The sequence below is a fragment of the Misgurnus anguillicaudatus genome, chromosome 23 (assembly GCF_027580225.2).
Source record: "Misgurnus anguillicaudatus chromosome 23, ASM2758022v2, whole genome shotgun sequence".
In the NCBI taxonomy this organism is placed as follows: Eukaryota; Metazoa; Chordata; class Actinopteri; order Cypriniformes; family Cobitidae; genus Misgurnus; species Misgurnus anguillicaudatus.
In genome coordinates this window covers 18,531,375-18,541,405 of record NC_073359.2, presented here as the reverse complement: position 1 = coordinate 18,541,405, position 10,031 = coordinate 18,531,375, and the positions used below count along the sequence as shown (strand labels likewise).

The 10,031-nt window shown below is 35.2% G+C and overlaps 1 long non-coding RNA gene across 1 annotated transcript; it reads right to left on the bottom strand.

Annotated features, from left to right (window-relative positions):
- Positions 1–7,948: 7,948 nt before the first annotated feature.
- LOC129452809 (uncharacterized) lies at positions 7,949–9,401 on the bottom strand. Its single transcript, XR_012365696.1, has 3 exons — positions 8,952–9,401; positions 8,136–8,284; positions 7,949–8,028 (listed from the first exon to the last, which is right to left on the bottom strand). It is a non-coding gene; the product is annotated as an uncharacterized lncRNA (long non-coding RNA).
- Positions 9,402–10,031: the final 630 nt, after the last annotated feature.

The window sequence follows — 10,031 nt, the reverse complement described above, 5'->3', positions numbered from 1 at the left end:
TTGAAAACATGACATGACATGAATGGGTGCGCGGACGCGGACATAAATTGAGGCGTGCACGCGACTGTTTTGCCGTGCGCAGCCGCATACAAAGTACACGCGCTTGAGTTGGTTTATGAAAACATGACGAGAATAAAGTAAGTTTCTAAATAATAATGAAAATCTTATTTTCACCCGATCATTGACGCATCTGATGGACATCAGAAATGTTTTGTGCAAAGCAGGAAAAGGGAAGCAAAAATGAGAGATGATGAATTTAAGGGAGTAAAGACACATAATTACCCTGTCAGGGCTCAAACATTAGAGGGAAAATCTCAGAAAAACCTCTGTCAATAGTCTATAAAATTACATTGTTCACATACAAAAACGGTGTTATACTGTTCTGTATTTTCAGATTAAATTAATATTTAGTTCACTAGCTCTAGGTCATTACATAAATAGTTAGCAGTAACTAAGATAGATTTTTTTAGTAGCAGTCATAAAATGAAAATTTTTAAAATAAAAAAGAAAGTTATTAATCATTGTTATGTAAAATGCAAATGTGCATAAAAATATTTTCTCTCCTGCCATTATTACAAACATTTTATGCCTTTAAACATGTTAATAATGTTGTATATATATATATGAAGATGATACTTAAATATTTTAAATAAATGTTTGTCTTTCCCAGTACTTGTTGCAATGTTGGAATAGTGGGTTAAGCAAAGGAAATTGTATCTTGCACACCGCAGGCTTTCAAGAAAAAGTAAAAAAAAAAAAATGGGGGGCCCGTGCCCCAGTAGAGCTTTATGTCTAGCAACGCCCCTGGTCCTAAGCCATGAAGTGATTTATAAACGAGTAACAATACTTTAAAATCTATTCTAAATGTAACAGGAAGCCAGTGTAAGGACCTGAGGACTGAAGTGATGTGCTCAGATTTTTTGGTTCTGGTCAGAATTCTGGCAGCAGTGTTTTGTATGAGCTGCAGCTGTCTAATGGTCTTTTTGGGGATCCCCGTAAGAAGTCCATTGCAGTAATCCACCCTGCTGGTGATGAAAACATGAACAAGTTTCTCTAAGTCCCGTCTTGATACAAAACAGCTAATTCTGGCAATATTTCTGAGATGGTAGTAAGCTGATTTGCATATTGCTTTCACATGACTACTGAAATTAAGGTCAGACTCTAAAATTACACCAAGATTTCTGACTTTATTTTGTGTCTTTAGACCCCTAGAGTCAAGGTATGTGTTAACTTTGAGAGTTTCATCTTTATTTCCAAATACAATGACTTCAGTTTTGTCTTTGTTTAACTGGAGGAAGTTTTGACGCATCCAACAGTTAATTTCATCAATGCATTTACATAGAGAGTCAATGGGGCTGTAGTCATTGGGTGACATGGCTAAGTATATCTGGGTGTCATCTGCATAGCTGTGGTAAGCAATTTGGTTCTTTTTCATTATTTGACCAAGTGGGAGCATATACAAATTTAACAGAAGCGGTGCAAGAATTGAACCTTGTGGGACTCCACATGTCATGGATGTCCACTCAGATTTATGGTTACCTATGTTCACATAGTAACCTCTTCCTTGTAGGTATGTTTTAAACCATTTGAGAACCATCCCAGAGAGCCCTACCCAGTTTTCCAGTCTATGTAAGAGTATGGTGTGATCTACTGTGTCAAAGGCAGCACTAAGATCTAGTAGCACCAGCACTGATATTTTACCTGAATCAGAGTTTAAGCGAATATCATTTATTATCTTTATGAGCACCGTCTCTGTGCTGTGATGCTGACGGAAACCAGATTGAAAATTGTCCAGATGGCCATTTCAGTTTAAGAATTTGTTCAGCTGATTAAAAACAGCCTTTTCAATGATCTTGCCTATAAACGGAAGATTTGAGATTGGTCTGTAGTTGCTAAGTATGGTTTTGTCTAGGTTACTCTTTTTTAGGAGAGGCTTAACAACTGCTGTTTTTAATGCCTCTGGAAAGGTGCCTGTGATCAGAGAGGTATTTACTATTTTTAAGAGGTCAGTTTCTAAGCAGTTAAGTACCTTTTTGAGAAAAGATGTGGGGAGCGTGTCAGGGCTGCTAGTTGATGCTTTAAGATGTTGTACTGTTTCTTCCAAGGTTTTTATATCAATTATGTCAAATTCTGAGAGAATGGCTAATTTCTGAGGTTGTTGCAATGATATCTGACTGATCACAGTACAATATGAGGCCGTATTGATCGCCATTCTGATATTACTGATCTTCTCAGAGAAAAAGGTTGCAAACTCATTGCATTTGTTGTCAGAGAGCATTTCACTAGGAACTTGATTTGGGGGGTTTGTTAGTCTCTCTACAGTAGCAAAAAGAGTGCGAGTGTTGTTTATGTTTTTGTTTATAATGTTTGAAAAGAAGGTATGTCTAGCTGTGCCTAATTCTACATTGAAAGCACGAAGACTGTCCTTATAGATGCTATAATGTACTTCAAGTTTTTTTTCCGCCACATACGTTCAGCTTTTCTGCATGTTCTTTTCATGTGCATAAGGCATATGCCACTCCCTGTTTATTATATAAAATGAAAAGGAAGCCTGACCCTTTCTGTCATCTGTGTAATAGTTCAAGTAAAGGTACATACAAGCATATGTTTTGGGACTGTTCACAAAATGCTTTGCTCTGGTCCTGGGTACAGGACCTTGCGTCTGATCTTTTGAAGTCCCAAAGGACCCACTGCTTTTTCTCTTGCTGGATGATTCCTCATTGACATTGTCAGTTAATCAAAAAAGGATTCTATCTGCAATTCTGACTGCTGCTAAAAAGGTTATTCTAAAATTATGGTTGGATCCATCTACTCCAACAAGAGTGATGTGGATGTCATATCTGCTGGACATTGCCCGGCTTGAGTGTACCAGCCAAAATACATGGTGCCAATGGAAAGACAATACAATTTTGGTTGGACCTTATTGATGCTGTATCAGACTTCATGTAATCCTAAATGGTTTTGTAATATTGTATTGTAACCTCCTCTTTGGTTGTTTTTTGTTTTGTTTTTGTTTTCTGTGTTTTTTTTTTTGTTTGTTTTTTTGGGAGATCTTGGGCAATGTTGTTGGAAAAAGTTATAATTAAAAATGTTCAATAAACAAAGAATGACAAAAAAATTAACTTAATCTTCAACTTTAAAGGAAACAAAAGATGATGTTTAACCGTCAGTTTAGCATGAATTTTTAGGCATGTCTTAAAGCACCCGTCACTAAGCTGAAAAGTGGATTTCCCCCTTGATGAGTGATCTTTTAAGCAAGGGACACATTCAACATTATGTGAAGTAAAACTCTGTTTGATTGTAGTAGTATTTGTAACAGTGTTTAAAGATCCATATTAATGTGTGTCATTTTGTGTTAAAATAAAACACAACTTGTGTTAAAAGTAACACAAAATGTGTTGTTCAAATAATAACAGATACAGTATGTGTGTATTCTGGGACAAAGTATTTAGTGTGTTGTCCCTAAACTAAACACTGATTGTTCTAAGTGTGTTGTGTCCCCTGTTGGATTATAAGTAAACGGCTGAGAACCTGGTCTTGTTTAAATTGCTTTGAAGACGGTGTTATAAGTTTATTAGTTATTACAAATAAAGGAATTTATAAGAGTAACAACAGTACACATGTGTCTAGACTTTTAGACATCACAAATTTGGAGTTCAGACACCCTTACAGTATTTATTACATTGTTTCCTCAGTCAGATCTCATCTTCATCATGATCATCATCATCGCTCTGGTCCTGTTGGGCTCTCTGGTGCCAAACCTGAGCTTCACTGGTAAGATTCAATAAACATTCACTTTAATATGAATCATGACTAACATATGAGCTTTAGAAAATGCACCTGTATATAAAGTGTAACACATTTCCATTATCGAGACTTAATATCTGATTAATGTTTGGTGAAGCATTATTCAGATGTGTCTCATACTGATTAAGTTGACCGATATTTCTCTCTCAGCCAGTGTCAATGTGCGTATAGTGAATGGCACTAAAGCACGACCTCACTCCAGACCTTACATGGTTTCTGTTCAGGAGAATAGGAAACATGTTTGTGGAGGATTTCTCATTTCTGATCAGTTTGTCTTGACTGCTGCACACTGCAGAAAAAAGTAAGGTTTCATTTAGTCAAAGCTGCAATCATAATCTCAAATCTGTTCAAATGTTCTTACAAATAAATACTTTACAACCTTTTTTCGGAATCATTTTGAAATATAAATTTTTCTAAAGTTATTTTGAGTGATTTACCATTTTCTATAAATGTAAAGAAGATTGTGAAAATAAACAGAGTAAGATCATGACAAAGATTAAAATCAAATTTTGATGCTCCTAATCTCATCATTAGATTTTGAGACTTTAGACTGGATTTCACAGAGTTAAAAATAAATGTCTGAAAAACAACACCATGACTTCTATCCAGAATTAAAACACTGAACACTCTTTATGAAGACCTTTCTAAAGAAAACCAATAAATGTAAAATAAATATTAATAAGATTTATTTCTTTTTACAGCACTGAGATTCTGACAGTTGTGGCAGGTGCAAATGACTTAAAAAGCATATGGAGAAGACGTGTCCGCATTAGTGTGAGTAACTATAGCAGGCATCCAGACTACAACCCCATTCCGGAAACAGCTATAATAGCCGACCTGATGATTCTGAAGGTAAAAGACAACACTCAATATTGCTATCCAAGCACCACAATACATAATTATACACTGAAAAAAATGATTCATTCAATTTACTCAATTTTTTAAGGTAAGTGGTTGCAATCATTTTATTTAAGCTACATTTAAACAAAAAAGATCAGTAAAGTAAAATATAATACAAAACTTTTGTTTAAATGTAGCTTAATTAAATTGATTGCAACCACTTACCTTAAAAAATTGAGTAAATTGAATGAATCCTTTTTTTCAGTGTAATATAATCACATGTAGTTTTATCTCATTTAACTTCTGTCTAAGATGAATGTGTTGTTGGATTACAGCTGAATAAAAAAGTCAAACTAAACAACAACATCAAGACGATTCCCATACCGTCGAGAGCTAAGCAGATCAGAGTGGGCACTGCTTGCAGTGTTGCAGGCTGGGGAAGAATGACAAATGTTCTTAAAAGTCCAACCCTCAGAGAGGCAAACGTGAAGATTATGAATAACACAGTCTGTGCTGCTCGATGGCAGCAGTACTATAAAGCTTCACAGATGATGTGTGTGTATGGCCACAGAGGAACCTGTAAGGTAAAAGAATTACATCTGATTTACAGATTAGGTTAAAGGCAGGGTCAATGATCTCTGAAAGCCAATGTTGACATTTGAAATCACCTAAACAAACACACCCCTACCCCAATAGAGTCTGGACCTTCTTTTAATAGACCCGCTCCACACATACGCAACCCAGCCAACAATATCAGTTACACGCACCTTATTGCTGATTGGCTACAACTTACAAGTGTGTTTTGGTAGTCGACCCCACTCTCTTTCCCAAAGTGTTTTTCAGAAATCAAATGGCAATTATGTGTGCTTACATTCTTAACAGGGGGATTCAGGAGGTCCTTTGGTTTGTAACAACATTGCAGTGGGTGTTACATCCTTCGGACACAACAAGACCTGCAATCATTTTTATCTGAATGAGGTTTATATGAAAATTTCTGCATTTCTTCCATGGATCCAGGGCATATTAAAAACTTAATGAATTCCGCTTAAGAAAGTGATATAAATGCTTGCTTTAATTTCTTTTATCTTTCCAAACTGTCTTCTTTTAACAACTCATAAAAATTTACAACTGCACTATACTCATCACAAACTATGCTCTATGCATTATGTTTTTGTGGTCGTGCATGTGTTTAATGGTTGAATTTCTGATTTTCTCACAAACTGATATTAAATAAAGCATTGAGCATCAAGCAAGCTGACGTGTATGGAGATAATTTTATCTCATTAATAATTCACGCAAAAAACATGATTCACACATGCGTAGACTATTTCACATGCATGAAATCTAATTTACATACACAAAAAATATATATATTCGCAAAAAACGATGTACATACACAAAATAAAAATACATATTCATAAAATACGTTTCACAAACGAAAATAACAATTCACAAATGTAGAACTGTGTACGAAAAGTTTTAAATTTTGAGTTTATCATGACTGTGAATGTACGAATCGTCTTTTTCGTGTGTGAATTGCTTTGAATTCGTGTGTGTGTTTTTTGAGACTTTGTTGGCAGCGCGCTCTCCAACGTGGGTCACTCGTACTCTTTAGCCAATCAGATGCAAGCTTACCATTCAACCAATCATAACCCGCCAAGAGCGCAGCACTCAAGGAGCTTAGCATTGCACACCTTTTGCGCAATCTGGCTCTCCTCACGTATTTCCGGAAAAATCTGAGCGTATTTACTTAGCGCATTTCGTATCTGAGTGTACTAGCAGCAAAATGCTTTCATAAAATTTATTTGAGAGCGATCTATAACTAAAGTATATTTATAGCATTATATAGTTAACCACTATAGTAATGGCTTCCAGAAAGTTTAAATATCAACAGCGGAAAGAAAGTAGTTAAGCTGAACATTGCTGTGTCCAGTTATGTGAGGACTCCTCAAAGTTCAACTCTGTATGAGTTTCCAAATGTTTTTTGTGGACAAAAAACACGCAGAAAATGGATTCACAACATTTGACGCGAGCGATTTAACATCGCTTCTCATACAAGGATCTGCAGTCATTTTAAAAGTGATGATTTGATCGTGCTATTGAGCCTTACAGTGCGTCGCTGGCTTTGAAAGGACGTTGCCTTATCCAGTGAACCAATTGATGCATTTAGTTTTGTTCAGGTATAAATAATATTGACATGTATATAATCAACTTTTATTCAGTGTTGCCTGCACTGCAGGAATGTAAATATTGACTTTACACATTTGCAAGGCAGTAATGTATTTAAATATACTGTTAATAACTTTAATACAGGGTTGCCTGCACTGCATGAATGTAAACATGTAAATATAAATGACTTTACACATTTGCAATGCAGTAATGTATTTAAATATACTGTAAATAACTTTTATTCAGTGTTGCATGCACTGCAGGAATGTAAACATGTGGCTTTGAACATTTACAATGCAGTAATGTATTTAAATATACTGTAAATAACTTTCATACAGTGTTGCCTGCACTGCATGAATGTAAAACTAAATTACTTCGAACATTTACATTGCAGTAAAGTATGTATGTAATATACTGTAAATCACTACCTTAACTTCAGAAATGTAAACATGTAAATATAAATAACTATCAAGCAAACAGATGTGTCAAGGCTGTAGCCAAATAGTTGCAGAGGTTGTAGTTATGGGGCATCTTGATAGCGATTAAGGTTGCATGTTGTTGCTGCTGGTATGACAGCACACTTCCATACTAAACTCTGCCAAAGCCAAAATCCACCAAAAAATTGACATGTGACATCCTGATAGTGGTGACCGAAGGGGCTACAGCACTGGCAAGGTCCTTAAACGCCTCTGCTACTTGGAGGACTGTGAGGTCAGGCAGCTTACAGGTGACACTCTTTTTAAAGGTACTCCTGAAATGAAAAAAGGTCAATTCCTATCATTTTAGTCTTTAAAATCTTTCGCAGTTTTTTATCAAATACTGCTTCTTATTACATGGCATTTGCAATACTTCTAATCGTCTGGTGTCCTGAATGTCACACCACAGCCTCAATCTGGACAGGACTGTTGTTTTGTACATTGTAATGGATTATTCTGTAATAACCACTCGTATGGACTTTATCCGTTACATAAACATTTTCAGTGAAATGAGCCTGATCTCATACAGTATGTCTTTTGTGAAGTATATGTGTGTGTGTGTGTGTGTGTGTTTGTGTGTGTGTGTGTGTGTGTGTGTGTGTGTGTGTGTGTGTGTGTGTGTGTGTGTGTGTGTGTGTGTGTGTGTGTGTGTGTGTGTAAAATACTACATTGCAAAACTTTTGTGTTGTACCTTAATACATGAGCAAGCTTTCTTTGGGTCTTGCAGACAGAACCTCTGAAAATACACAGAAAACACACAGTGGCCATGTTAACATTAATAAAAATTACAGCAAAGTTTGGAATACTCCATTACAGTAAAATGTAGATTAAATAAAAAATTACCATTGTTCTAGGTCTGTGTCAGCTCTCAACCGTTTCAGTACAGCTGTGAACTTCACTGAGCTCTGAGTAGTGCAACAATGTGCTGTCCCAGCAACACAAGAACAACTGCTCTGTGACAGTATTACATGACGAGAGTCCTTTAATACAATCTGTGAATAAATGACATTAAACAATATCAAGAATAAAGAATCAATGTTATATGTAAACTGATTCTAAATATGACACATGTAAACTCTATTTACTAGGCTACTGTCATGAAACTGAAGCACTTATGAACAGATTTAGCCTGTCTATGCACAGATGTAGAACCCACAAAAACGTTTGCTTAAAATGCATTTTAGCTGTCTTTTGTGTTTTCATATAGACTCAGTTTATGTTGTTTGACTTTCTCATCGACCTGAAACAAGTCGCCCTCACCCTGATCTCTCATGCAGTGACCTGATCCTATGTCAGTAACAATCTTATTCCTGTACGTACATTGCGAAAACAAACACTTTAGGCATAACATAAAGACTATACTGTAAGTGTTAACTATTTAACTAAATAGATAAATAATACAAAGATCAATATTAACTGGTCAGAAACAGAGACGAGGATTTAGCATGAGATGAGAATACTTAACGTACTCTCAAAGTTGTTGATTTAAGTTAACTTTAAAAAAAATACTTCTCCTGTTAGGTAAGACAGTCTGTCTTGCAACACGATTAGCGTCATTCACGCATTAATCGCGGGAATCTCTTGTAAACAGCGAGTGTAATGTGTGTTATTTTAGCAATATTAAATTATGAAACTATATGAAATAAAGTAATAACTTACACGTATATCCCGCACTTCATTCGCCATGCTTGGTTGATGACGTGAAGCTTCATTTCAGTTGATTGCGCAAAAGGTGTGCAATGCTGAGCTCCTTGAGTGCTGCGCTCTTGGCGGGTTATGATTGGTTGAATGGTAAGCTTGCATCTGATTGGCTAAAGAGTACGAGTGACCCACGTTGGAGAGCGCGCTGCCAACAAAGTCTCAAAAAACACACACACACGAATTCAAAGCAATTCACACACGAAAAAGACGATTCGTACATTCACAGTCATGATAAACTCAAAATGTAAAACTTTTCGTACACAGTTCTACATTTGTGAATTGTTATTTTCGTTTGTGAAACGTATTTTATGAATATGTATTTTTATTTTGTGTATGTACATCGTTTTTTGCGAATATATATATTTTTTGTGTATGTAAATTAGATTTCATGCATGTGAAATAGTCTACGCATGTGTGAATCATGTTTTTTGCGTGAATTATTAATGAGATAAAATTATCTCCATAGACGTGTCTCAATGCCATGAAATTGCAGCAAACACAGTTCAATTTTACTTATTACAACTGAGATAATCAGGTAAAACTAGATTGCAGTTTTATTATCATTCCCTAAAATAACGACAACATACATTTAACATAATTTACATCCTTTTTACACGTGAATAATAACAACGTTCATGCCAAATATGTCACAAAGTTAAAAAAAAATGTTGGTGACACTTTACAATAAGATTCATTAGTTAACATTAGTTAACTACATTAGTTAACATGAACTAATAATGAACTGCATTATACAGCATTTATTAATCTTTGTTAATGTTAATTTCAACAATTACTAATACTTTATTAAAATCTTGTTGACGTTTGTTAATGCACTGTGAACTAACATGAACAAACAATTTAAAGCTTTATTTCTATTAACTAACATTAACAAGATTAATAAATAATGTAACAAATGTATTGCTCATGGTTTGTTCATGTTAGTTAATACATAAACTAATGTCAACTAATAATGAACCCTACAGTAAAGTGTTACCAAAATGTTTTTATAAAAAAACATTTTGTCACGACAGGGTTGTA